The 26,476-nt window shown below is 39.4% G+C and overlaps 1 long non-coding RNA gene across 1 annotated transcript in view; it reads left to right on the forward strand.

Annotated features, from left to right (window-relative positions):
• LOC106945526 (uncharacterized) overlaps window positions 1-17,308 on the forward strand; it is a 93,991-nt gene extending 76,683 nt beyond the window's left edge. Inside the window, exon 3 of the long non-coding RNA XR_001424579.1 lies at window positions 17,266-17,308. This is a non-coding gene — a long non-coding RNA (uncharacterized LOC106945526). The remainder of the gene's footprint in view (window positions 1-17,265) is intronic.
• Window positions 17,309-26,476: the final 9,168 nt, after the last annotated feature.

Consider the following 26,476-nt stretch of genomic DNA (forward strand, 5'->3'; position numbering starts at 1 on the left):
TTTATTTTTGAGGGGGGGGGGGGGGGGGGTGGGGGGGGGGGGGGGGGGGGGGGGGGGGGTCACCATTTCCTCCTATAAATATCTTAATTTCAAGACACCCCTAAAGGAGTAACATTAGAAGCTCAGCTCAGATTTCCACGAGGCTTATTTGCCCGTTGTATTTTATGAACTGAAGCGGTTCATATTTCAGTCTGACTTGAAGTTAGTTTTTCACTCATCTCCCTCATCTACAGTATTTGTCTTACTTCTTATGCTCATTATTCTTCCTCGGCATCTGACCCCTCACCAATGATCATTTCACTCTTTATGATTACGCGACAGTGTGTAAATAAAATTGTTATTCACACTTCCTTGTTTAATGATCTCCAGACTAACATATTTGTTCATGGGTGGTGGGAATATTTGCACATCCTTTTTACTGTAAGCCCTTAATGTTTAATAAAAACTCATGAAGAAAATATCAGAACACAAAGGTTTAACGTGTTATGTTTCTAAATATATCTAAAAATCAACCAACAATAAATAAAAAAATCTATTAAGGGACTGTTTACCTCTCTGAGAATTTACTCATGCTATTCTTGGGCTTTTTATTGACTTGTGCAGCTCTGTTATATCCATACTGTGCTGTGGAGAAAAGCAGCAACCTTAAGTGTTCTTTAGTGCTGTCCCTGTTGTGGTTGGACTATTTCTGAAGCAACACAGCGTTTATAGTGTAATATGGCAGGAACACATCCTCTTTTCTGTGGGAGCAATAACTTATGTGATTTCAGTGAGTGCTGTTGCTTATAGACTGGTAACTGATTGAAAATATTTTAAGTTTTAGTACTTTTTCGATGAAATGTCAGAAATGTAGTAAAGCAAGAAATTAATGTACCACCTATATTGTTATACTTTAGTACATTTTACTGTTTTTATATGCTCAATTGCTCAATAGATCTCTCTGACTATTTTCTGGATATTCAACTCACTCTTTTTCATAACAATGAAAAGAGGAAGTGTTGCAGAACATTGCTTGTTGTGGTTGTTGTTGGGAAGAAATTTAACTTAATAAGTAGAGTTTTGATACAATCTTCCTGACATGGTGATATGGATACAATGTCTGAATTTCCTGCTCCAGAAGGTTGAAAAAATGAAATAAATAAACAAGCATTTAATGGGTCATGAGTTACCTATGGTGGATGCAGATTGAGGTCAGAGTAGTCCTTGGTGAGAAGAATCAGATCATCTTAATTGGAACACATGTAGCATATGCTAATCTCATTAAAGGTTCAGTTGGGATGTGAGGACAACCCTGCAGTTCTCACATGAAAGCTTTCAACACAAATGAGACGTTTCATTTCAAATCTGAAGTACCTTTCACAAAATGAGGCAAAGGTCAGTCCAAAGTGACCTTTAAAGAGCCTTTGGTTCATTGTGATCAAGTTCCAAAAATCAACAAAACAAGTCAAAGAGAAGCAGCTAATATAGAAAAAAAGAACAACTCTGGAAAATTCCAGAAAGTCTTGTCTAAAGTCTCTTTACTAATTAAAGAAAATCTTGATTCCTTTCAACAAGCTAGTAACAAGGAGGCTGTGGTTGAATGACATTCTTTTTAAAGACAATATGTTCATTTAATGTGTGATTTGAAGCCTCTCCATCTCTCTCATAATCCGGGGTCCGGTCATGGGGGGCAGCAGCCTTAGTGTACAGCCCAGAGTTCCAGCTCCACCAGGGGTATCCCAAGGCATTCCCAGGCCAGCGGAGAATCATTGTCCTCCCAGAATGTCCTGATCAATCAGCAGAGGTGGATGGGTGGTGGGGACTAAATATAATCTTGTGAGGATCATCTGAAAATATCTTGATCCTTACTGTGGTGAACCGGGGAGAAGAAATAGCTGAGACTAAAAACCAAATCACTTTATCAATCTGTCTGCTTTGCTGCCCTCACCTCACCTGTGGTCATGATCTAAAATGTCTTAAAGAACCAGACCCCATTCTTAAGGAATTGAAATGAACCTCATCTGTGGGTTGGCTGGACTGTAGAGATGAGATGATTAGTTTGCACTTCTAAGGCGTGCTCAAAGTAGACCTACCGCATTTCTGCATTAAAAGGAGTCAGCTGAGACGGTTCCAGCATCTCGGACAGACCTAGCATACATGCTAGTAGGATATGAATTCAAAATGTCAGAAGGTAGGCACCCAGGAGTCGGCCTGATTAATGCCAGAACCTCCTCAGCTTGTTTGTGTTTCTCGTTCTCTCATGAACGTAATGCGTCTTTTTCTGACATCTGTTTAACTGAAACTTGATTGATTTATAACGCCTTGCATTGTCATGAAAATCCTGATACATATTTATTACACCTTTGCAAAGATTTTGACCTTCATTTCCCTGCTTCTAGGCCCTTTTTCCCTCCACACTGTTCCATTACACGCTGTCTCTTATTGACACTGGGATTCCATGGGTTTGTGGCTTTTTAATAATTCAGCCTGCAGAATGGATTTTGGTTTTCATTTGCAGCACGAAAAGCCTTGCTCCACTGAACAATGTTCTAGCGCCTAGGCCCCTGAAGTGTCTTCAGAGGCAGAAATAAGAGGAAAAAAAACATTTTCCCCTTAGATGGAAGCTGGGAGTCTAAAAAATTGAGAAGAAGAAAAATGATAGGAGAGAAAGGAGCAGTGATTTTGTTTCTGCTTGCATGTCCAGGACAAACACCTGATATTCTTTGACAAACACCTGATATTCACTGTAGAGGAGGTTATCACTGCATATCCGAAGCAGTGAAGGAACACAGGCTTTTTTAGCACCTTGATAGATCTGCGAGCCATTTTTGCTCCATTTCCTCTCCGTCTTTCTGTGTTTTGCTGTTTCTTTTTTTTTTTTTTCAGTTTTCATGACACATTTTCATGCAGTGACATATTAGTATCCATCAGTTTTGAAGGGCAGGGCAATCACAGAGGCCTGTGTGTCATACATTATGGCACAGAACTCATTTCCTGCCCGAGTTTAACAATGTCTGTGTCCTCTGAGAGGTGAGACTATATGAGGGACACATCATGAGGCCCTGCATCTTCGGATATTGTGATTGTGTGTGTGTGGAGGCTGGAAAGAGAGAAGACAAAATAAGGCCAAAGGATTCTGATGTCCTCTAAAATGACATCCAAAGTCACTCTAGCGTCAGACGGTTCACTGAGAAACAAACTGGGCTGCTTTCAGCATGAACAGCTGACACACATCAAGCTCAGGAATCTAATTCTACATAATGTCTGTGAATATTAGCTACTGATTGAAAATGTGCTTCAAACGATCAGCTCCACATAGTAATCGATCAGAAGACGCATCCATTCAAATAACATCTGTACTTTACTGCTTTCATGAAGTCTGATTGATGTTTACATGTTTTATATGATCTTTCTTACACAAAACGACATTTAAACAGCAGTGACTGGTCCAGTAAAGCAAGCTGTGTCATTGTTAAAAGGAAGAGCTGATCTGCAAACAGACCTCAGGACCGCAGTTCTCCCAGTCAAAGAAATATTGTCAGTCACAACCTCATTGACGGGAGTCTATGGTCTTTCGGACTGTGTAGACGGGTGAGCCTGGTGGTCCCAGGCGGGTGGAGGAGGTTCGGCTGGAGGGCAAAATGTGCTGGTAAGGACTGGTTTTACTTTGGAGACATGGAACATGGGTTAAGTAAATATTTTTGTCAGCTTCAAATGGCTAATGAGAGGCTTAGAGAAATGTAATATCTTCTGATTTTATTTCAATTAGCTAAACTGGTAACAGCTTTATGTGCCTTTTGCTATACTGCTAATTTGTAACAACTATTTTGTGACATCACCTTCATGTTCCAGGAAGTCAGAGTTCCTGGTATGTTTATGCCAGTGCTAAAATAGTACATTTATGATTACCAAATGATCTACAGCTGCATTGACTGTCAGCGTTGAAGGAGCACCAGCACCAGCAGGAGTGTATATAGAAATCCTCAAGACCCAGCTTTTATTTTGATAGCCCAAAATGCTAACACATATTTAGTTATGTGTTAGCATAGCTAACACATAACTTGCTAAATAGTTAGCTTACTATGTAAATATTTAGTCCTTCCCACTTCTGATTATGGCTTAACCAGTGCTCACTGGAATATTTAGTAGTTTGGACATTCAGTAGTTTGGACATTGCCATGTGTATTTTATAACTCTACAACATTTATAAAGCTCTCTCAGGCATACTCACAGCTTTCTAGTCTCTGCTGACAAAAGCATCTCCACAGCATGATGCCATCTGTGTGTTTTATTGAACTAAACTATTTAGTTTTGTAAATGGTTGAAACTTTGGCTGAAGATTTAGACCATAGTTCTACAAAACATTGCATTCAATGTCAGGAAGCCAGTAGAGATGCAATTTATTTTGTACATAAGAGGATGAGAGGATTTTCAAAGCAATACCTTAAAGTTTTGCTGCATACAGTTGAGCACAGCAGCATGATTAGTTATTCTTGACAGTTTTCCAGATGGACTGCAGATACACAGCCAGTCAGCTTTAGCTTGATCTACTTTTTAGAATTAGAATTACGCTTGAATGGGTGTGTGTGCTTGTGCGTATCCGCGTGCGTGTGTGTGCGTGTTCTTTCAAAGCAAATGTAAACCTTAGTTTTGAAAGACCTAAATATTCAATAGAGCTTATTTTATTTTTTTATGAGGCTATAAATATTGTGGGATGAGGATAAAAGTCCTGATATTGTGCAGAATGCAATCGATGTAAAACAAACCTGCGATTCCTCCTTTGACTCGTCTATCTAACAAAGCACTACTTAGGTGACCCTCAGGCAGATTTAATCTACTTGCCAAAGTTCTGTTTAAGAACATCTGCTTTATTAACCTTTTCTTCATCAATCATGCCCTGAATTTAACAACAGAATGTTTGATGTGAGGCAATGTGATGGGGTAAACATGAGCTAAGAACTGATTTATAATGTCAAAGGAATTTGAAGATTTAAATAAAGAGCAGCTTTACTTAACTACTTAGTGGGAGTCTGCCACTAATTCAGCAAACTGGTAGTGGCAAAATTGAGTAAAGCAGGTCATGATCCTTTGCAACATATCTGTTCAAAAAGCAACAGCCCTCTTTCACAACATTTAAAAATTAACTTTAGTAATAGTTGTTATACGGGAAACCAGTCTCAGTGTGCATAATTTTGCCATGTTATGCCCACAGTACTATTTTGGCAACAATTAGTCAGTGTTGTGCCAGTTTATCCTAAACAAAATCTAATTCACCATCTAAATATTTCGAGTGGCTCCTACTTGAAGTTCTTCATGTTTATGTACATAATTGGTTGAAAATACAGTATCAGATCATAACATAATGCAGTATATCACAATCCCACCACTCTTGGATCCGACTACACATCCAGTTGGATTTCTCTACAGAAGTTGCAGTCAATGCTCCATAAAAAAGCCGTTGATATTTGTTGTGCTTCTTTTTTATTAGCTTCTTTCGTGTTGTTATGATCTTGTGACAATACTGTCAGGTCCCATTGCTGTATAACTTCAAATTGTTTTGTAGACAGAATCATTCATTATTACTCCCGTAAATAGCAGAAGTAATGGTGGAAGTCAATATTCTTCTGTGCATGCGGCTCACGTTGGGGTGGTAAACAATCACACAGAAGTCTGATTGGATTTTAATCAGTCACATTTCGGAAAAAAGAATCTGAAATGAACGTCAAGACCAGCGTGAACGTAGGCTTTGATGCATTGGAACTGGATTCCCTCTCTATATGCTCCTCCTCTTTCAGACACTTTGCCTTCAGCTGCTGCTAGTCTGGAGGAGCTGAGTGGAAAAAGCAGAGGGGAGGGATGTTCTGTGGGGCGGTGCTTTGTGAGAGCAAGCGTTCACACACCTCAGAATGGTTGCCACGGGAGATTCAAGGATTCCACGAGCATGCATGAAAAAATCAAAGCAACACTCCAGTTGTGCTTTGGATAAGGACATTTTTTTGTAGCGATGGATGGATTGACATAAGTGCCACACCAAACATCTCCATTCATAACACTCTTCTTTGTGCCAGCCCAGTGAGATAAAATCAGCCTCTTCCTGCAGTTCTCCACCATCCTCATTCACCTGCTCTCTCATCTATCTCATCTCTCTTTGATACAACACTGTTGGGCTCCTTGCCAACAGTTAGATCTCAGTGGGCCCCATCCATATGGCCGACTTGTTCAGCAGTCATTACTGGCCCATTTAACACATCTAATTGTTCGACGTTTGACATCTTGTCAGAGCAATTAGTTTAGATTACTCCTGCATGAGACACTGTGATGTTGATATTGTCACACGTTTGTTGCCATACATAATGCCAGCGTTGTGTACAGTAAAAGTGTGAGTATGAGGGACTACTGTGATCAATGTGGAGGAGTCTGCATTGGGCACAGAAACTCGTTCTGAGCAGAAGAAAGCTCTGTGAAAGTTGCTAAATATGATCTTGTGAGAATTGTTGAATTTCTGAGTCAGACAGCATAACTCTCGCTCTCACTGTGACACAACCTCTGAGCTGATCTTTGCCATTCAAGACGATACCTGTGATACCATTAAATGTGCCGCACAGTGTCAGAAGCACTCCAGATGCCTCCCAGTAGCAGCTCTTCACTCTGTTCATGACAGGTCTATTTTTGACAGTAGCAACACTGAGCACAGACGCTTGGCAGAAAGTCAGGCTTTCAGTCTGTGGAGGGAATGTCAATTCTTTTAAACAACAGCCAGAGCAGAAATCCTATCCAATCATATCACATCACAACATTAGCAAATAACCAACGACATTAGGTCAGAAGGCTGTCAGTACTGATGGTGAAAGGTTTATAAAATGAAGAACACAAAGTGTCCTTGGACACCAAAGGCACTTTTGTATATGTATGTACTATATTGTACAATCTTCTTAATCGTTTGCATTTGCTATAATGCTGGCCCACTCTCTTTAGTCTGCTCTAAATGAACTCTAATTTGTTTGTGTAGAAAATCCGATTTGTTTGTGGAGCTCTAAGTTTGTTTGGTAATCAAACTCTGATTCGCCTACAAACCTAGAGTATGTTTGTTTGGTTCAAGTGAACTCTGGTGCTGTTCGAATGCTTATGCGAATGCCAAGCAGATTGGAGACCTCTCCAGAAGCAGGAAGTGGACTACAGTCATAGCATTCTGGGTAATTACAACAAAATCATCCTAGCTCTTTATGGCTCATGGTCTCTTGCTAAAAACAACAGAGAAATCCTACAACCACTAAAATCTGATGCTTCTCCACTTTCATTTACATTTTGTGAAGAAGGAAGTTGAACTTGGTGTCTTCAGATATTTTCATGTCATTTCCCTCAGTGGTTCTTGGTGCAGCACCTCCACAGGGGAGGAGGTAAATGTGTGAAAGTGAAGTGCACCAAATAAAATGTTGCAATTTTGGTTCCCAATTGAACCGAGTCTCCTAGACTATGAGGGGTGAAAACACCCTAAAATTCTCTGAGTAATAACACATAATCTAATAAATCTTTTCATTTTTGAAATGTGTCCCAATTTATACGTTTGATTCATTATTGACACTTCTTCTTTCATATGCTTTTATCTGAAAGGGGACATATAAATAACAACAGACTATAAAAATTTAAATATCGCTTTTTTTTGCAGTCCTACACTTTGCGTAATCCTGCCTGTGCTTTATGCACAGTTTCAATTTGGTGAGTACATAAGTGAGCACAATATGTTCACGACATATGGAAATCCATACTTCAGTCTTTCTGTAGGTTGATGGAATGTAGCTCTGGGCTATATAAAATCATGTGTACAACAGAGACATGGTAACACATGATTCTTCTGTGCATGTGTGACATACTACACAGTACATTTCCTCCCTGGAGAGAACAGAGTCAACAGAGGGAATGGCTACCTTCTGGCATCTGTCACTGTGAACTGTGTTTAATTCCATCCACACTCCCAGCTTTCCATTTACCTCATGTCTTTTCCTGTCTGCTTAACCTCCCCCCTCATGTGCTTCTTTCCCATCCCTCTGTTCTTCTGCAGGACTCCATTTCTCTGACTTCAGGCACGATTCTTTCCCCTTTGCTCATTTCCACTGTAGCAAAACATTGTTCTCCCCTTCTTATTCGTACACTTTTTCCTTTTTTATACATCTGCAATCTGCTGTATTCCCCTCCTGATATCTTACAGCTACAATATGTTCTTGTGTCTTTTGGAGTTACCAGGTCAGGCGTAGAGTCTAATCTGAATTTCATTCACAGCATCGCTGGGGAATTTATATTCAAAAGAGGAGAGGGGGGAGAGGCTGTCTCTTTTATTTAACAGTGTTTCTATCCTTAAGTGACCTTTCATTTTTCAGTTGTCTAACCCTGGTATATGCTTCACAATTGGGTGGTGTGGTGTCAAACCCTTGTACTATTGTAAATATGACGAGGAAGCACAGTATCAGAATGTTTATGGACGGTCCAAAAAGATTTTGTTTTGATGAGTAAGTGATTTGTTGATGTTTTTGCTTGTAATGCATGGAGTGACTGCTGAATTATAATGAAGACCAATGCCAGAATGCATGACTGAGACGAGACCAGGACCTTCAAGGGTTGAGATGAAAACCGAGGGAGGGTGAGACAGAGCCAAGACCAGACTCCTAACCCCACATAGCTATCTTTGTTAACCTCACTTACATATAGCTAATCTTCTTCATGCTTCCTTTCCAAGTGACAATAAAAGTTTGATGTAGTCGTTCTGAAAGTGAATTGTTGTAGAATTTACAGCATCTTGTTTTATAAATATATTCTTTATGATTTATGTAGCTGAATTCTATTATTTTTAGTGTGTTTTCACAACTGATAGTCTGGTAGATGCTGATTGGGGACCAAAATTGCAACAATTGTTAAATTTTCAGAACTGTAGTTTGCATTCAAGTACTACAACTCTATCTTAACGAAGAAGTTTGAACTCGTTTGGCCAGTTTCAAACAAGGTCAATACATCTGCCATCAAACTTATTATCACCCTGTGGTTAAAAATTACTGACACTATTTCAGAAACACAAACTTGCCACAGAAAAAAAAAATAAATTTGTTTGGTAGATATTTTCTGTTGTTGTAACAATGCTTCCTTGCAATAAACCTTACTTTGTCAGAAAGCTTATTTATCCTCATTTAAACTCTAGCACATTTGTAGGAAAATGCATTTGTGGCTTAAGCTGCAGAATGAAAAACTTACCATAGATTTTCATTTAACAATTGAAAGTTGTCTTAAGGCACTGAGCTTGTCAGAAAACTGTAGCTTTGTAGTCCAGGAACAAATTGTGATATGATGTCAGACATATGGATTAGATGTGCCTGATGGCCAGTTAGGGAGAGGCGGGGTAGACCCCGGGCAGATGGACAATCCATCACCTGGCCTGGCTGGAATTTCTTTGTTCAAAAGTTGCTATGGACATTGTGAGTTTCTAGAAATATTGAATTGAATAAAAGCAAAAAAAAAAAAAAAGACTTTTTGCTTTCTGACTTCTTAAAGACATTTCATTAGGAAGATCTGCCCAGCCCTTTTTAATTCCCTCTGAGTGTTAGTTTACTGCTGAGGTTTTTGTAATCAGCCCGGGAGCTCTTAAAGTATGAGTTGTTGTATAAAGGGCATATTGAGCTCATGCTGCATCGCTGTCAAAGACCCACACCCTGAGGAGCATGTCTGTCCTTGCACAAACACTGGAAGAGAGACTGTGGCTGCCACTGCAGGTCATAAAACAGTCATGTCTTAAAAAAGAAAAAAAAAATCTCCTTTTTCACGACAAGATTGTTAAGGGTATGCATGAGAGCACAGTGTTGACCTCCAAGTGCAGTGTCAGTTGTTCTTAAAATGGTCCAGATGGGACGTTTTGACAAGCCTTTTAGTGGAGTGCCAAGGTGTTGCTCTTGTTCAAGGCCACATCTGCAGGTAGACCCAGTTTAAATGCATCAGAGAAAAAACAAAAAGGTAAAACGGTTTGAGACTATCTGAAATTAAGGAGATTTGGCTTACAAATGTTAGTTAGACTGTTTGCATTTTTACAATTTAATGTAGCTTTTTTGTTACAAACAGTTGAGGCCAAAATTATTAGCCTGTCCCCCATATGAAATTTTATTTTAATTAGAATTAAAAAAAAAAAATACCTAAGTGCTGTTGAACTGATCAATGATTGTTTTCCTCTCCTGAGGAATCCCAGTCCATTCTTCTTTGGCCAATCTTTCAAGTTCCTCCAGATTTGATGGTCTTCTCCCATTGATGGGGTGTTCAGTGTATACCACAGATTTTCTGTGAGATTCAAGTCAGGGCTTTGTGCAGGCCAGTCAATACCATTCACCTTGGCTTTCTGCAGGTAGCTCTTGAGCAGGTTTGATGGGTGTTTTGGGTCATTGTCATGTTAGGAGACAAAGTGATGATCCATAGAGAAGGTCACACAGTTTTTGGTTGAAGTCAGTAGCAAGCTGAAGATTTTGAGGTTTTCTTTCAGAATCCTCACATATTCTTCTTTTGTCAACCTATACCAGATTCCCAGTCCCAGACACACTGAAGCATCCCCACAGCATGATACTCCCACCACCAAGTTAAACTGTGGGGACAGTGTTCTTTTGGTTACACACCTCTCCCTTCTTTCTCCAAACTCTAAAGCTTTACTTTGTTCTCATCTGACCAAAGAACATGGCTCCAGTCTGCATAACCTTTCTCCAGATTGTCCTTAGCATACTTCATCTTCAGTACTTCTGGTTTAAAGGCATCTCTTCTGTAGAAGTGTAGTTTTTCTTGGCCAACATTCTCAGTTTATTTCTATGCAGGGCTCTATCTAGTGACTCTTATTTGACAGTAAACTTCCTGACTTGGCTCTGTCATTAACCAGTTGTTGTTCTAGACTCTGTGGGCTCATCTCTCCCTATTTTTTCCAGAGTCTTTGAAATCTTTAGCTTCCTAACGCTGCCAGACTTGATCTGTACTGTGGGACTCTTTGAATTTCTTGATGATACTTCTCATTCCACTTCTTGACACTTAAACACTGTGATAACTTTGTATATTCTGCTCCTGCTTTTTGAGCATCAGTAATTCTTTTTCCTGAGTTTAAACTGAATTGTTTTGTTTTTGGTATGATTCTTTCTCAAATGCTTAATGAGGATTTTATACTGTGTGTAAAGTGTAGGACAACCCTTAGTTTTACAACGTGAAAGTGGTTTGTGCTTTGGCTATAGAGAAAGGTCAGTTCTCAAGGGGGCTAATAATTTTGACACTAGTAGGTTTTGGTTTTTGAGAAAGAACTTTGTTGTGCAAAAAATAAATGAATGTATGCATCTAGAGTGTGACACCGCTCTCTGGGCACACCACTGCTAAAACACCTAAACTTCAGTCTCCTGTGTACTTTCAGAAGATAAGAGCAGGAACAAGAACAATATACATTTCAGTTTCTAAAGTAATTCAACTGTTGATTTATTGCAAACTTCTAAATGAACATGATGGGAACCAGTCACTCCCTCATTCTCATACACCCACTCACTGTCTTACTTTTGTGTAATCAGACCTAATAGGATATGAAAGCTTGGAACACACAGTAATGAACTCACACTAAACGCGCCTACACCATTAGATCCCCCCCATATCGCCCAGAACCTGCATGACCTTCTCTATGATTATGTGTCGTGATGGATGTGGTCAGGTACCGCTATTTAATCATACTGATAGTCATGATGGAGAATTTACTACGTGGAAGTGGCAGCATGGCAGTGACATATGTTCAAACACACACTGAGACATCCACAGCCACACGCCTGCTCTGTGCTGCAGCAGGAAGGAGAAACCGAGTCGTCTTGTTTGGACCAGATAGAAGGAAGTCATAAAGTGCATAAACAAAAACAGAAGAATACATTTACCTTGCATACACATGCATGCAAGGTAAATGTAAGGTTATAGCTATACTATGTTGTGTAAATTAAAAGACAATAAATGTTGCTGCAATTGAAACGTATAAGAGGTTTCACTTTGGGTTCGGTTTTATTTTGGCCTCTCAAAACCCTCAAATGACAGCTGAAAGAAAAATATGTAATTTGTATTAACCATCTCAATCTGTCAACATAAAATTAATTTCAACATCTGTTGAAAGGAGGCACCAGCACCCCTCCCGACCCCACTGAGGGACAAGGGTGTTCAGAAAATGGATGGATGGATGGATGGATCTGTTGAAAGGAGTTCATCTGCCCAGGGCCTTTGGAAGACAAAGAGGTCCATAGCATCATACAGAGCAATAAGCATGCTTACAATTCTGATTAGGACTACAGAGTACATGGCAGATCAAACTGGTCTGATCTGCCATGTACTCTGTAGTCCTAATCAGAATTGTGTAAATGCCCTGATCAGAATATTCTGACTGAGGTTTATGTAAACTGCCTTGTGTCAATGTGACGTACTTCTGTCTTCAGTGGGTAGACGCTTTGTTGGAGAAGCAAAGCCTGTCTGTGGTCTCTCCTTCTGTACTGCAGGAAGACCAAGAGCACCTGTTGCTTAGCCTGAAGTTTTATTACGGAGTGCAGTAACATCTCAACTGTTATCAGACCCTGGCATGGGTCCATTCTGCATGCTCTGCAGAGACAGAACCAACACATTACTGTGTTTGTTTGTTTGTTTCTATTATTCAGCGCAGACAGAGGTACAATGTCTTCTGTGTGCTTTTAGGGAAATTTAGGGAATTTCTACAACTCTGCGAATGTCAGCACTTCTATTGAGAATAAAATAGGTGCATAGAAACATTCATTATGATTGGACTAAGTAACTTTGTGCCCACAAAGTATTCATTTGGATTAATTAATCCGAATACATTTCAATCTAATAAAGGAATAGTGTGCATGTAGCACTAACCTCTCCTGGAATATTACATGCTAGAGTGCTATATTTGTTATTGCACTAGCATGACTGCATGTTAGGTGTTTGTGTTGAACCCTGCTGGACCAGTGACAGTAACATAAGATGGAAAGACTCTCCTGAATATGCCAGACTATAGAGTGCTAAACTGCATCGACCTATGTTGGGGTTGTGTTTTCCCCTGTGGCTGACATGTTAGCATTTGTAAGGAAAAGTCGAGACATAACACTTTTGAAACCCAAAATTCTGTAATTTTAAATTTCAAGCCACTATACTTGACAACTGCTCTTATTAGAAAGCCTTAACCTTGACTGCAACCATACAAATGCAGAACACATGCAGGGGAACCAAGCAGATGGAAAATCCTGACCCTGCTTGTTTTCACAGAAAACTTCACAACTGTAACACGAGTTTTTATAACGCATCAATCAGCGCAGAGCTGTGCCTCCGGGAATGCTTATGGAGCTTCGGAAATGAGACCTCAGCATCGAACTGCAGAGGTAATCACCACTGTATCGTTCAGGTCACTGCACTGCTTACAGGGATGAGGAAGTGGAGGGAGGACAACGTAATGTGTAAGAAATGAGCAGGGGCGAGATGGGAGGGAAAGAAAATGGAGAGGACAGCTTGGTTGTTTTTAATGCCGCTAGTAGCACCTGTGTTTTAATGCTTTGCTGTTCTCTTGTCCAACCACCTTAAAAATGGTTTATTGGGCAATGCTAAGTCTGTGCAGGTGCATTTAATTGGCCTTTTCTTGCTTGTAGGTTGAAAAAAATAAGAAATATTTAAACACAAGGTATATCAGCTGCTCTATATTCAATGTTCTCAAAAAGTAATTGGGTTACATGAAGCCATAAGATGTGTGGCAACTTAGCCTAGCTTACAGAAATTCCACGTGTTACCGACTCACAGCAGTGACCAGAACTGGGATTGGGTGTCTTGTTAGGATTTAATTGGAAATCGTGTTTGAGACCGTTGACTGGAAGGACAACCTGTTATGAACTAAAAGGCAGAGATCTGGATCTGTAGGACATGCACTTTCTATTTCTGCTTAATGGCAATGAAATTTCCCTGAGTCATGTCTGGATGCCTTGCTACAGAACATCATGGCAGTTCTGGTCAGATGACTAAAAAGTTTCTGAAGTTACAATGTTTGGCTATTCGTTGACACTGGTTTAATTTGTTTTCCACCCTAAGCTGGAAAACAAATTCATCTGTCTTGTGTCAATGTGATGTAAGGCAGTTATGTCACATCGACATACTAAAGTCTTTTGTTACTGTAAAAGTAAAGATAAACTATGTAGAAGAGTGATGCAGTTTCAAAAATCAGAAATGCATTGGTCTGGAAGGTAATTGCTAACATCCTACGTGTTAAGAAATTATTATTAGTTTATTATTAGTTAGATTATTAGTTAATCTTTTGTTTGATTGAAGTCATTCTTCTGGGCCTCTGTCTTTGATTCTCTTTCCATTTGTGGACAATTTCATCACATGTATTAACAATAGAAATGACTTCAACAACTGGCCCCCATGAAACATGACTAAATAATTAATAGGGAAATTATCGAGTGAGAGATTTTGTCTTAAGAAGTTTTTATAATAGTCATTTGATAACTCCTCTCAGCACTTGGAATTGTGGTAAAATGACTGTACAACTCTTCATGACCATAAAGATGCATGATATATTTTCTAATAAAGTCATAATATAGGGATAATGCAATGTGCAAAAGAAATGCAACAATCAGTTTTTGTTGTGATAAACTAACAGTGTTAACAGGTAAAGCACAGGTGTGTTGACTAACTGAACAGAGGTTTCTCCTGATTCATTAAGAGCACATTTTCATCTCTACAGCAGAGGTCCTAAAATAACATTTCAAGGCCAGTGAGCTTTTTGTCAAAGACAGCATCTCTCTATGTTATTCTTCCTCAGGGAGACAAAAAGCAGCCAAGAAGAAACAAGGTGTTCAGCACAGCTATGAAATATTTTTTTTATTCCCCTATAGCTCATAGTTCTTTATTTTTCACTCACTGTCCCTCCACATGCATCCCAGAGTACTATTCTTTTAAAGAGGGCATTTGCTGCACTCGACTAATCAATAAATAACTACCACTTCGCTGTGCCGCTGCTTCCTTTTTTTTTTTCCAGACCTGTGTAATTTCCAGCGCAGTGAAGCAGTCCCTTCTTAGCAGAACAGCACAACCTTCTCGCCAATCCCAGGAAAGCCCACGCACATTTATAATTAAAGCGGATTCATATTTTATCTCTCTGGAGTCTGATAATTTCTATTTTTGTAAGTGAGGAAGGATCTAAAGGGAAGGCTTGACAGGAGTCCTGGACAAAGGAACAGTGAAGGAAAGTGCTACCTTTTTACCCAAAGAAGAAAAATGTGGGTATATTCACATTTTAAGCTGCTGAAGAGGTTTTGCTCAACTGATTGCACTGTTGTTCTGTTTCTCCTCTACCTTCTATGCAGCTGAAAAGAGAGAGAGAGAGAGAGAGAGAGAGAGAGAGAGAGAGAGAGAGAGGCTGTAAAAGCTCTGAAGGTGGGAATGATCAGTGGATCTTTAGGATAAAATACATCGATCGGCCACCGATCATAATCGGCCGATTTCCATGAAAAAGTGTATGATCGGTGATCGCCGATCACGGTCTATTGTTGCCGATCACACAAACCGATCACCTGCTTCTCATTTCGCAGCCTGCCTGTGCAGCTGGTCTCCTTTTTCCTTCACACTGCGCAAAGCAACAAATCCTAAGCGATGTGGAACTATAACGCACTGAGTGAATGGGGAAGGTTGCTGCGTGTTGCTGCGGGAAATTAAAGCAGGTCAAAATGCATCAACACAACGAAGCTAATATGGCATAAAAACAATGAGATACTTGACGGAGTTTGGCTACATCGAGGCTCACTGCAGTAAAAAAGACATACGGAGGATCAGATAGCAGGTAAAGCAGCGCACAGCTACAAACACTCACCCGGATTAGCATGACGGTCAGAAAACTAAACAAATAACCCACAAAATTATTTAAGTCATCGAGCTGCGATGTAAGACGCTGGTTCTGCTCTCGCTGTTGAACCGCTGCTACGCTAGTAATATCTGACAGACGGAACTTCGCTTCTGCTCCACCTGGTAGTGACTCTCACACTGAACCTCTGCTTAAAGCTGCAGCATCTAACTTAAAAAAATACATTTTACATACGTATTAAAACTTTCGCTGTCCTAACATGAGACAGATAATCTCTGAAAAAAATAATCGATCTCCTCCCTGATCTGCATAATTACTCCGCTCAGTCAGAAAGCCACTCAGAACTAGCAGTAATCAGCTAGCCGCCATGCTAACAGGAAGTTTTCATTCAGTAACTCTGGATTGTTTATTGTAATGGATCCTGTTTTTGCCTTTGAATGTTAAGTTTTATACTTGAATTTTTTGGCAATGTTGAGAGGTTTTATTTTGGCTCTGCGTTATTTAACCTCTTCAGAGCCAGTCTGTTAAAGATAGTATTACCGATAGCAGTACAATTTGCACAATGCCTGTTTTGATTTTTTTTCTTGAAAAAAGTTATTAAAAACAAGTTTTTGTCTAAATTAAGGTGAATTCATGGTTCCTTTTTCCACATAATGTAACCGGTAGTGTTTATGATAAGTAAAAATAATAATAATTATGTGATCGGTATCGGTGATCGGCGATCGGCCCTCCCTCATGAGTGATCGGAATCGGAATCGGCAGGAAAAAACCTGACTGGCACATCTCTTATATATATACAAACACCTCACCTTGGATGTATATGTATATATATGTAAGGCAATTTTCTTATTTTGAACATGTTTACTCTAACATTTTTAGTGTTTTTTGAGAGATGGCGTGTTTAAAAAAGACAAACAAAAAAATCCACTTATTCCTTGAATTAAAATTATGTTAAATCCAAATTTTCCAGGCATATGAATGTTTTTGGGCTTACTCTGAACAAGAAAATAATCTTTCCCACAGCCGTCATGTTTTTGTGTGATTTGTGCCGATGGTTTCCTATCTGTCACACACCCCATCCTTCCACTACTATCTGCCACTTTTTCACTGTTGAACCATAAAGAGTGACCAGCTTAAACTCCCTCTGAGCCTTTATCTGCACGATTCTCAGAGAGAACACTCTGGAAGGCTTTGTGAGAGGTGATACAAAAGCTCCCATCTCAAGGGAGGAGGAGAGCGAAGCAGAAGAAAAACTTTGAAAAATATGCTGCTGAGAATTTATCTCTCTTCTTTTTCCAAGCTGCAGGGGTGCCCACTTCAAAAGCCTGTATAAAAAAGGCACTTAATTTATTTATTCACACAAACAGTGTATACATACAAATGCTTGCATCTCACCTGTTTTGTTGTTCTTTTTTTGGCAGACCTTTGGAATCAGAAGATTAAGATCCAGCGCATGAGTTGTGAGTAGGAAACATTTACTTGGTGTTTAAGATGAAACGCATCTGTGTTTTATCTGTCTGGTCATTTTTTTAATCTAATATAATCCAGATGAGTTCAAAGAACTCTGTGAACTTTGCAACAGTATGCATTTGAGGTCAGTTTAGGAAGGAGTTTGGTTAGTTTTATCTGTCACCCTGCTTACTTTTTAGCTTTCTGAGGGGAAATATCAAAGCGGTACATTTTTCCATACCCAATGGGGAAACGGCTGCAATATTCAAATACGCTCACTGACAGAAAAAGTACAGATATAATTTAGGAATGCAAAAGGAATGTTCCCTTTTGCAGATGAATTGGTGCAGTGCTGGATCTGTCAGTCATGTGATTTCCAGTGACCTGATGCATTGAGAAAGGGTGTTAGTGAGAGGGATGATGTGTTACAGGAGTGACCCGCATTGAATCCAAAGAATGTAGCAAAGTATTTACACCCCTTAATGTTTTCCTCACTTCAGCAACAATTTTCCAATACTGTTTAGTGAAATAAGGGCCAAAACTATTTGCTGAAAAATGAGAGTTTTATTGAAATTTCTGACTTTATCTACAAAATGTCAAATTGAGCAACTACACGGACAATGGAAAACGCAGCGAGTGACGTGTCTTTAAGTCATCAACTGCAGCCCTACCCAACACACCAACTCATTGCTAAACCTTTCTGCTCGCAGACATTTGGGAACTGGAAAGGTCAACACTTTGTTTTCCTGTCACGTCACACATGACTGTGTTTACGGCCGTATCTGCGCATGTTTCGGTTTGTGTTACATGTGATGCTCGCCTGCAGTGTGTCTGCTCCAGCGTTGATTTGATTGTTCACTCCAGTAGCTCTGTGCGAAATGTTAATGGAGGGCTGTTAATGTCAAATCCAGTTCAACACCATCTATACTTAAGCACCACCACCCTTGAGGAAAGACAGATAGAAAGGTGGAGAGAGATTAAAAAGTAGGCTGCAGGGCCGATAAAGTGAAAAGTGTAACGCCCACCATCTCCATCTCCAGCTGCATCTCCGCGCGCCTGCAGTTATTTGTTCGCCTGAAGTTTTGCGTGGCTGAGTGGCACGTACATTTTTGTGGGAAAATGGTGTGAAGCAGTCAGCTACATCTTGTCCCTTGGCCTGTTGACCACATTGGATACTGTTGCCCTGTCGCAGCTTTTCCACACACATGCGCACACAAGCACACACTGCTCGCTCTGTTGCTCCTCTGACCTGAGATTGCTGTGTGCAGCTACTCACACCCAGAGAAGCACTCAGCCGTACAGACACACACAGACAAACTTGCAGTCACACACACAGTGATTTATGGCCTCCAATATGGTCAATAAAAGCCAGGGCCAAGATGAAGGACTCTGAGAGCAGCGAGCTGGACACACACGTGAAAAGAAAGACACTCGCACACACTGATGTCCATTAGCTAAATATACAGGAGTGAGCTGTTTTCTACTGTGTCTCTCTTCATTATGCTCCTTTTTAAATCCTCTGCTGCTTCTGGTGTTCAGGGTAAAAGGCTAAGGGCGTTTTTAGCCAGTGTGCAGTGCTGCTTTGGGGGAACAGTGATTTTCTTCAGATATTATATCTAATTTTAAAAGCAACTATTTTTTCCTTTGTAAAAAAAAAAAAAATCTTACTTATAAGTAGAATTATGCTTGTTTATCATTTCTTCAGCAAAATCGGCATCACATTTACCAGAACTGCCAGCATTCTTTAAGAATGACACATATTTGAAGGGACTGCATTTGATTTATTTTTAGCAGTTTATTAGTATTGAACAAAATGTGGACAATATATGTTGCATGGTTGTGTTTTAGGTTGATGCAGAAATATTCCAAATGCAGCTTCATGCATTCATAATAAATCATTTTAATTCAGCAGTTTCATTTTGCAAGTGAAATAAAGAAAGAAAAAAAAACATAGATTCACTACAACAGAGTGATGTATATCACACACTTATCTTTTAACTTGGATATGTATGCATGAAACAAATTAAAACCAAAAGAAATCTCTAAAAATTTGCATATTATATAAAACCAGTAAAAAAAACATATTTATGATAAATATGATATTTAAACATCATTCAGTGGCCTGACCAGCGGACAGTTATTAAAACCCTTATGTCCTCTGCAAACAACCACCTGAACCATTTATACTGGGAGAACTGCAACAAAAACTGGATTTATAGATTTGGATAGATTTATTGATCTAATCCAAATTATTTCAAACGGCTCAAATGCTTATCCACAAACATCCAACAGTCTGTCAGTGATCATGACTGACTGTAGACGGTATTGTCAGCTTAAAAGGGATTTGTAGCCATTACAGTTCAAGGATATCTCAGATGGGGTTAATGAAGGCAGAGCCTCGGTTAGATGTGTGCTAAGCATGGGCTAGGCTCCTGCTGGCTTCAATAGGCACCCCGCTGCTCACAGCAGTGCTAAGGTGTACAGCATGAGCTGAGCAGGGTTTCCATAAAACTAATAGGTACTGATCAAGTAAAAATTTATAGTTCTATCAGCACAAACTAGTAGGAAATGAAATGTTAGGAACCAGTAGGAACTGTGGCTCTTATGAAGGCTGTACGTTGACCAGGTACCTGCAGCTTGGTTGGAACTGGTTTGATAGACATTATGTCTGCACCGGTATGTGTGACTAGAGCTGAACTTACAGTACAATTGTGAGCAATATTCTGCTGACTTAAAAAATATCCCAATAGCTTTTTCTATTGAATATGAGATAAAATTAAAGTCAAATGTGAATAAGCTTGGTTACACAAGTCATTTAAAATCATGGAAGTGACAGATGTAAACAGTTACATGAAATGTATTCATAATTCAGCCATTGTGCTGGAGCTTATATATTAGCCAATCAGAGGAGATGTCAGCGTCTTATTCAGGCTTAGGTTCAACAAGCCCCGCCTACTTGGGAGGGGCTATGTATGCAATTTTAACTGGACGTTTTACAGAAGAGCTATGGATTCAACATGTTGAATCACCTGCACGTTGTCCTTTAAAACAAAAACAAGCCATCATCCTCCTACTACTTCTTGTTGTCTTCTGTCATTTTCAGCTGTGCAACATCTGAAAATGACAGATTTTCAGATGTCATTTTGAAAATGACATAGTTTTTCTATACTCGTAAGAATAGAAAAAAGTGTTTAAATACGACTGAAAAATCACCTCATCCTTGAGAAAAAACTTTTGATCCAAACGTGAGTTTTTTTTTTTGTTTGTTTTTTTCAAAATCAGCATGTTTCCATTAAGTAAATTCATTTCTGTAATTTCAGTTTGCGCAATTTAATGGCCAATGGGAATGTAGTTAGTGTAAAACTGCTGCTGTGCTGCTCATGCAGAATAGATGAAGAGCTTTCTGATCTAAGCTCTGCTGGTTTTAGTCTATGAGCTGTTAGAGCAAAAATGAGGCAGCATCAGGAACAGCAAGACCTCAACGTCAGCTCTGAAAGGATTTATTCATAGACAGGAACCTCCTAGACAGGTTCTCTATTTCTGTCTGCAAAGCCTAATTAGAAACCAATTGAAATGTTCTTTATAGAAGAGCCTCTGATATACTTAATCTACAGTTTGATCTCATCACAAAACCACTCTTTCCAGCTTGACCAAAAAATGAGGTTATTGAAATCTTTTTGATTCCCTGTGATCCCAGCCTTTCTGATGCAGTTCCATGTGTGATGTCTGTCCCCTTCCCTTCCTTCTGGTTGTCAAATGAATACAGGGGCATCTCTGTTGACAAATATATTTGCTCTTTTTTTCCTCCCTCCTGTTTTCTGATGGATACGACACAAGCTGTGCTTTCACGTAAAACAACAGCCAATTAGACTTTGTATGCTGAGCCTCTTTCTGGCCCATAAAACAAGAATAACAATGTGAAAACTAGAGACAATATTCAGACACCTCCATTACTCATCTGCAGCCTTTGGAGATGTTTCAGTGGCCCTGTGACATTTTTTACGCTTTTATTTAACACTGTAGAATCTGTTTATTCTAATGTCATCCATACTGTGCTTATTTAGCTCTGTCTTATTGCAATGCTCTCCTCCTCTGCTGTTTTTGCCTGGATCACTGTGTCAGAAGACAACCTTCATCACATTTTCTCTGCCCAGAACACTTTTTACTTATGAGTTTGGCTGCAGAACTCTTGGGAAGTCCCCATGGGTCCCTCTCACTGTAGCATTTGTATATTAGTTTCTGGATCCCATGCAAGAAACAAAGATCTGTCCAGATGACGTGTCAAGAACAGGCTGCAAGAATTCCCAAACCAAAACTACAAGAACAGATCGACATCATTTTGTCCCTGCTGCCCTGGGAGGGAGAACAAATGTATCTGTTCTTTCAGAATGTGTACCGACCTTTATGTACTCTTCTGACTACTGCTACATAGAAGTTATATCATGTCTTGAGAGAATTTGTCTCTTTGCTTTCACACATCCTTTTGAGACCCGGTAGAGGAACCACAGTTCTTATTTTAAACAGTAACACGTTTCAGCACCAAGACAATTCAAAGTCCTTTACATGATAACATCAAACTTCAAACAAAGCATCATTACAGTGGTATAATAAAGTAAAGTAATGAAAAAATAAAATTTTGATTAAATTAGTGATATTCCAGTTATCAAAGGCAACTATAAACATCCAGTTAGTCAAGATTTAAAAAAAACTCAGTGTTTCAGCTGTTTTACAATTTTCTTGAAGTTTGTTCCAGATTTTTGGTGCTTAAAAGCTGAACGCTGCTTCTCCATGTTTTTGTTCTGGTTCTGGATGCAGAGCAGAACCAGAAGACCTGAGAGGTCTGGAAGGTTGATACAACAGCAGCAGATCTTTAATGTATTGTGATGCTGAACTGTTCAGTGATTTATAGACCAGCTAAAGTAGGTTCGGCCAAATAAAACCTGCCTATATCCAACAAGGATCAGAATGAGAGTAAATAAAGGAAAGTGTTGTCTTTAAGCTGCTTTTACCTCGCCGTGCTGCTTTTCCTGTATGGTGATCGCCATGCATGCTGAACATGAACGATTAAGAAAATGAGGAGGCGCACAAGTGGTCGATACGGCTTTTTGTTTTTACAAATATGTTTTGACTATTGTATGTTATTTACAATGAAGTCTGTTATTTCCATCCACGCATACATTCCACATGTCGATGATGGCAAGCTATTAGATTTAATCTTGTTTTCTGTGGTGTGAATTGGCACCGCTGAGTCCTTTGTTTTATTATAAAATCATAAATGATTTTATATATATATACATATATATATATATATATATATATATATTATAGGATGAGGCTGTCCAATGAGGACAGCGGAAGAACCTGGAGTGTGTGAGAGTGACGGGTCTGAAGTGAGTCTGAAGAGGCATGTCACGCTGTAACACAGAGGCGGATGAGATTCTCCTTTTTGTCGTGCGCAGTCTGCAGCTTATCCCCTCATCAAACTGGCTTAACTGGATCCAGTTACTGGAGTGGTGTACTGGGAGGATGAAACCTGCCTGTTGTCAGGTTCTTCTCCAAGACTCAGAGATAAGCACGTAGTAAATCTACAGCTTATTATTTTGAAGGTCAGCTCTGCTTGTAGCTGTCAGTTAATGCATGTTCCGCAGATCCATGAGCTGCACTAGAGACAATCTGTATGAGGGAAAAAGAAAAGGAGTGAACAAATTGATTATGTTCACTGTAATAAGCATAGTCAAATTAAACCAAGTGGGAAGATTTGATTAAGCTTGTCTACTGTAGTTCTGTAAATACACTTGGATTCAGGGTGCTGAAACACTGCTGACAAATTGACCTAACAACAAGCACTCAGCTTTCACTAATTCTTCTTCAAATCCTGCATTCAATCTAATAATTATTTTTAGCTTTATGACTAGTTCAACACTTTTGTATAGCCAAATACATAACAGAACTGTAGAATCACATTTTATTAGACTTGGATACTAAACATAGTAAAACAATAAAAGTTATCTTCTAAAAACTTGACCTTTTATGTTTCTACAATCAAGGCTACATTAGCTGCTCAGTATTTTCCTGCAGTCACCTTTCAGAATAATGAACCTTTCTAGAGTGGCCCTTCCTTTTAATGCAATCATCAGTCGCGACATTTATTTCCACAGTGCAATAAGAGCAATCACCGTGGTGACGTTTCATTTGAACATTAATTGGTGAAGTTGGCCTGAGCTGAAAACGGATGCTGAAGGCTCGACAGCATTGGAAACCATGTTGTCTGCACTGCTGCCTGCTAATTAAAGCAGCGGAGAGTTAAAAGATTTGATGAGTGGTTTGTTTGCATCAAAGCTCTGACCTTGGTGAACCTGTAGGTTTTTTTTGCAAGCTATGATTCAGAATCAAAATAATGATGTTGGAATTCAGTCACCACTTCATACACGACTGGATATTAGATGCAGTGGAGGCTGGAGCCATTGGTGTTTTGAGAACAGCTCGCCTTGGAAGGTACACAGTGAACAGCGTCAAACATCGTTACACCCCAAGCGCCTCAATAAGCCATGAAATTGTTACAGAGCCGTTTTTCTCTTTCCTTCTGAAGGAGATCTGAGGCAGGTTATTGTGAGAGTTTATTTAAGTTTTACTTTTTGACATTGTTTTGCTAATTCAAAACCCAACCTAGCTTGGGCCTCTGCAGTCTCCTATCAGGGACACAATGGACTCTGCTATCTGCACAATGTCTAACTGATAGGCTGTAGTGAACAAACCCGGAATTTGGTTTCTTAGAAGTTGAAGCAAAGCTGGATTATCTGGCCTTATGTCAAGTGTTGGACCTCATCATCATGTCCTCTTCAGGTTTGCAGTTTTCTAAGTTATTATGAGTTTTGCAGCTGCTGTCAATCAAAAGGATTTCATAAAGCAGCTGGAAAAACATTCCACACCCTCCATCCCAATTAATACAGCATTATCCCCTGGCACAAAGTGGACTGTTAGAACTAATGAGGAGACTTGTGCATAAATAACTCTGTGTTGCACCAAGGTCGGCTTCTTCCTTCTTGTTGCTGAGAAAGAAAGAAACATATTTTTTAGAATACAATTGGAGCCCAAATTCTGTGCGTTTCTGGTATCATATTTTCTGATGAGCAAGAAGAGTTTCAAACAGTTTATGTTTAAGAGCCATATTCTGATCAACTCACAGTGACCGGTGCACAAATTCAGATGATTCAGATTTTTATCTGAATGATAAACAAGAGTCAAACAGAAAACTTTTTCATTGAAGCCCTAAAGGCGCCAAACCCAGTGCAAACCCCAGATTTGACCCTCTGGTGGGTCAAACCCACCAGTAAGCACCGCGGCCTCTGGTGCTTACATTCCTTCAGAGTGTAACAGCATCATGGTGGCTCTGGTTACAGACCTGCTGTACTCCAAATGTTTTCTAAAGACATATGGGCTTTCCTCAAAGGTAAAGATGAGAGAAAGATCTTTTATGCAAATAGCAAGAGATGACGGATAAACATCCTTTTTCTGCATGCACCCAATAGATGTGCGTTCTCCTGCACTTTATTTTGCTTAACTTCGGATTCTTTCTTTTCGTACTTTTATTGTGTTTTCAGTTGCTATTATTCCTTTCTTTCCTTGAACATTTAGAATCCGTCAGTGAGAAGACTTAAAGCATATCTCTGAAAAGTTTCACATTTCCCCAGCCTTCATTGGGAAGCTTCAAAGATGTTTCCCATTTTGATGTGAGGCTGGCCTGTCAGAGTTGGTGCTGCTATAATTTTTCAACAAGCTGCTAAAAAAAACTCCCAGGGGATATTGGTTCAGTGTGACTTGACAGTATTGCACAGCTGCTGCAGATTTATGGGGAGAATCTTCATGATGCAAGCCCCCGCCCTTCCATATAACGCCAATGGTTCTGCACCAGAGAAGGTTTGGTCTCTGGGATGACCACTGCAGAACCGCAACCTCAGTCTGTCTGCTTTAAAGATTTGTTTCAAGGGGGGATAGCTTATATAGCCTGCAAAGGCTAGGAGGAAATTAATGTTTTTTTTTTTTATTTTTTTTTATTATTTTGTTTTATTTTTGAGTTAATTCAAGTACTGGCTTTAATGTCACTTCTTCCAGACCCAGTTTTCTGTATATTTTTTCGCACTGCTACAACGCTGTTGGCTAATCTAATTTCATTTTGCTTGTATTATAAGTCAAGCAGTCCTGCTGAAATCATCTCAGTAATGTGATATCAGTCAGATTGTTCCAACAGTGGCTCAGATGCGGATGGAATCATCCCTCCTCCTGTGCCTCCACCGTTTCTTTGCATGAAAACAGTTTCATATGCAGGAAAGCTGCTGCCAGGAATATTGTGGCTGAAAGAAGCAGTTTGAAACTCTGCACTAAAGTACGCCACCGACTCATTGCATTGCATTAGAGGGCGACAGAAAATAAGAGAGACTGATTTGCTGTGTCCCAGAGAGTGTGTCGGGTGCTGACTCTGCATTTTCCTGGGCCTGGGTTATCTCTTTGGGGTAATGAATGGAGCCGGGCGGAGTTGAGATGCATTTAGAGAAGTTCTGCTTTCAGCCTTATCGTCACATGTTTATAGCTATTAAACATTGATGCACCAGCTGGTAATTAAACTGTAATCCACCCACTTATTTATTTAGGCGTTCCAGATACACTCTAACCCAAGCTTTGTGTATTTCACTTTCAGTTATTAATATCAGCACTTGTTTGAACATAACCTGAGTCAACACACTGAAAACATGTGTACATTTTTTAAATGTTGCTTTTTAAAAAAAATTTAAAAAAAAATCTTTGTAGTGCCTTTTATGGTCCTTTTAGAAGATTAACATTAAATAAATCAAAACACTACACCTCCTTGTCTGCTGGTGGTGGTCAGAGGGACAAGGTTAGTGTCTATTCATGGAGCCACAGAACAAAAGACTGAAATAAAAACAAAGCAATATTTTATTATTAAAAACATAAATTACCCAAAGAGCCACCTGTGGCTCTGAAGCTGCAGGTTGCTGACTCTTGATCTAGCAGATGAAAACCCTGATTATTTTTTGATATGGCTGAAGCTTAAAAGTGCAACACATTCATTTTTTAAGTAAATTTGAAAAGGTATAAGATGAAATTGGTCCAGTTTCTGTGACACGGCATATACACATAAAATTTGATTTATGTTTATCAGTACAA

The sequence above is a fragment of the Poecilia latipinna genome, unplaced genomic scaffold (assembly GCF_001443285.1).
Source record: "Poecilia latipinna isolate Pla-1442-1.1 unplaced genomic scaffold, P_latipinna-1.0 Scaffold148, whole genome shotgun sequence".
In the NCBI taxonomy this organism is placed as follows: Eukaryota; Metazoa; Chordata; class Actinopteri; order Cyprinodontiformes; family Poeciliidae; genus Poecilia; species Poecilia latipinna.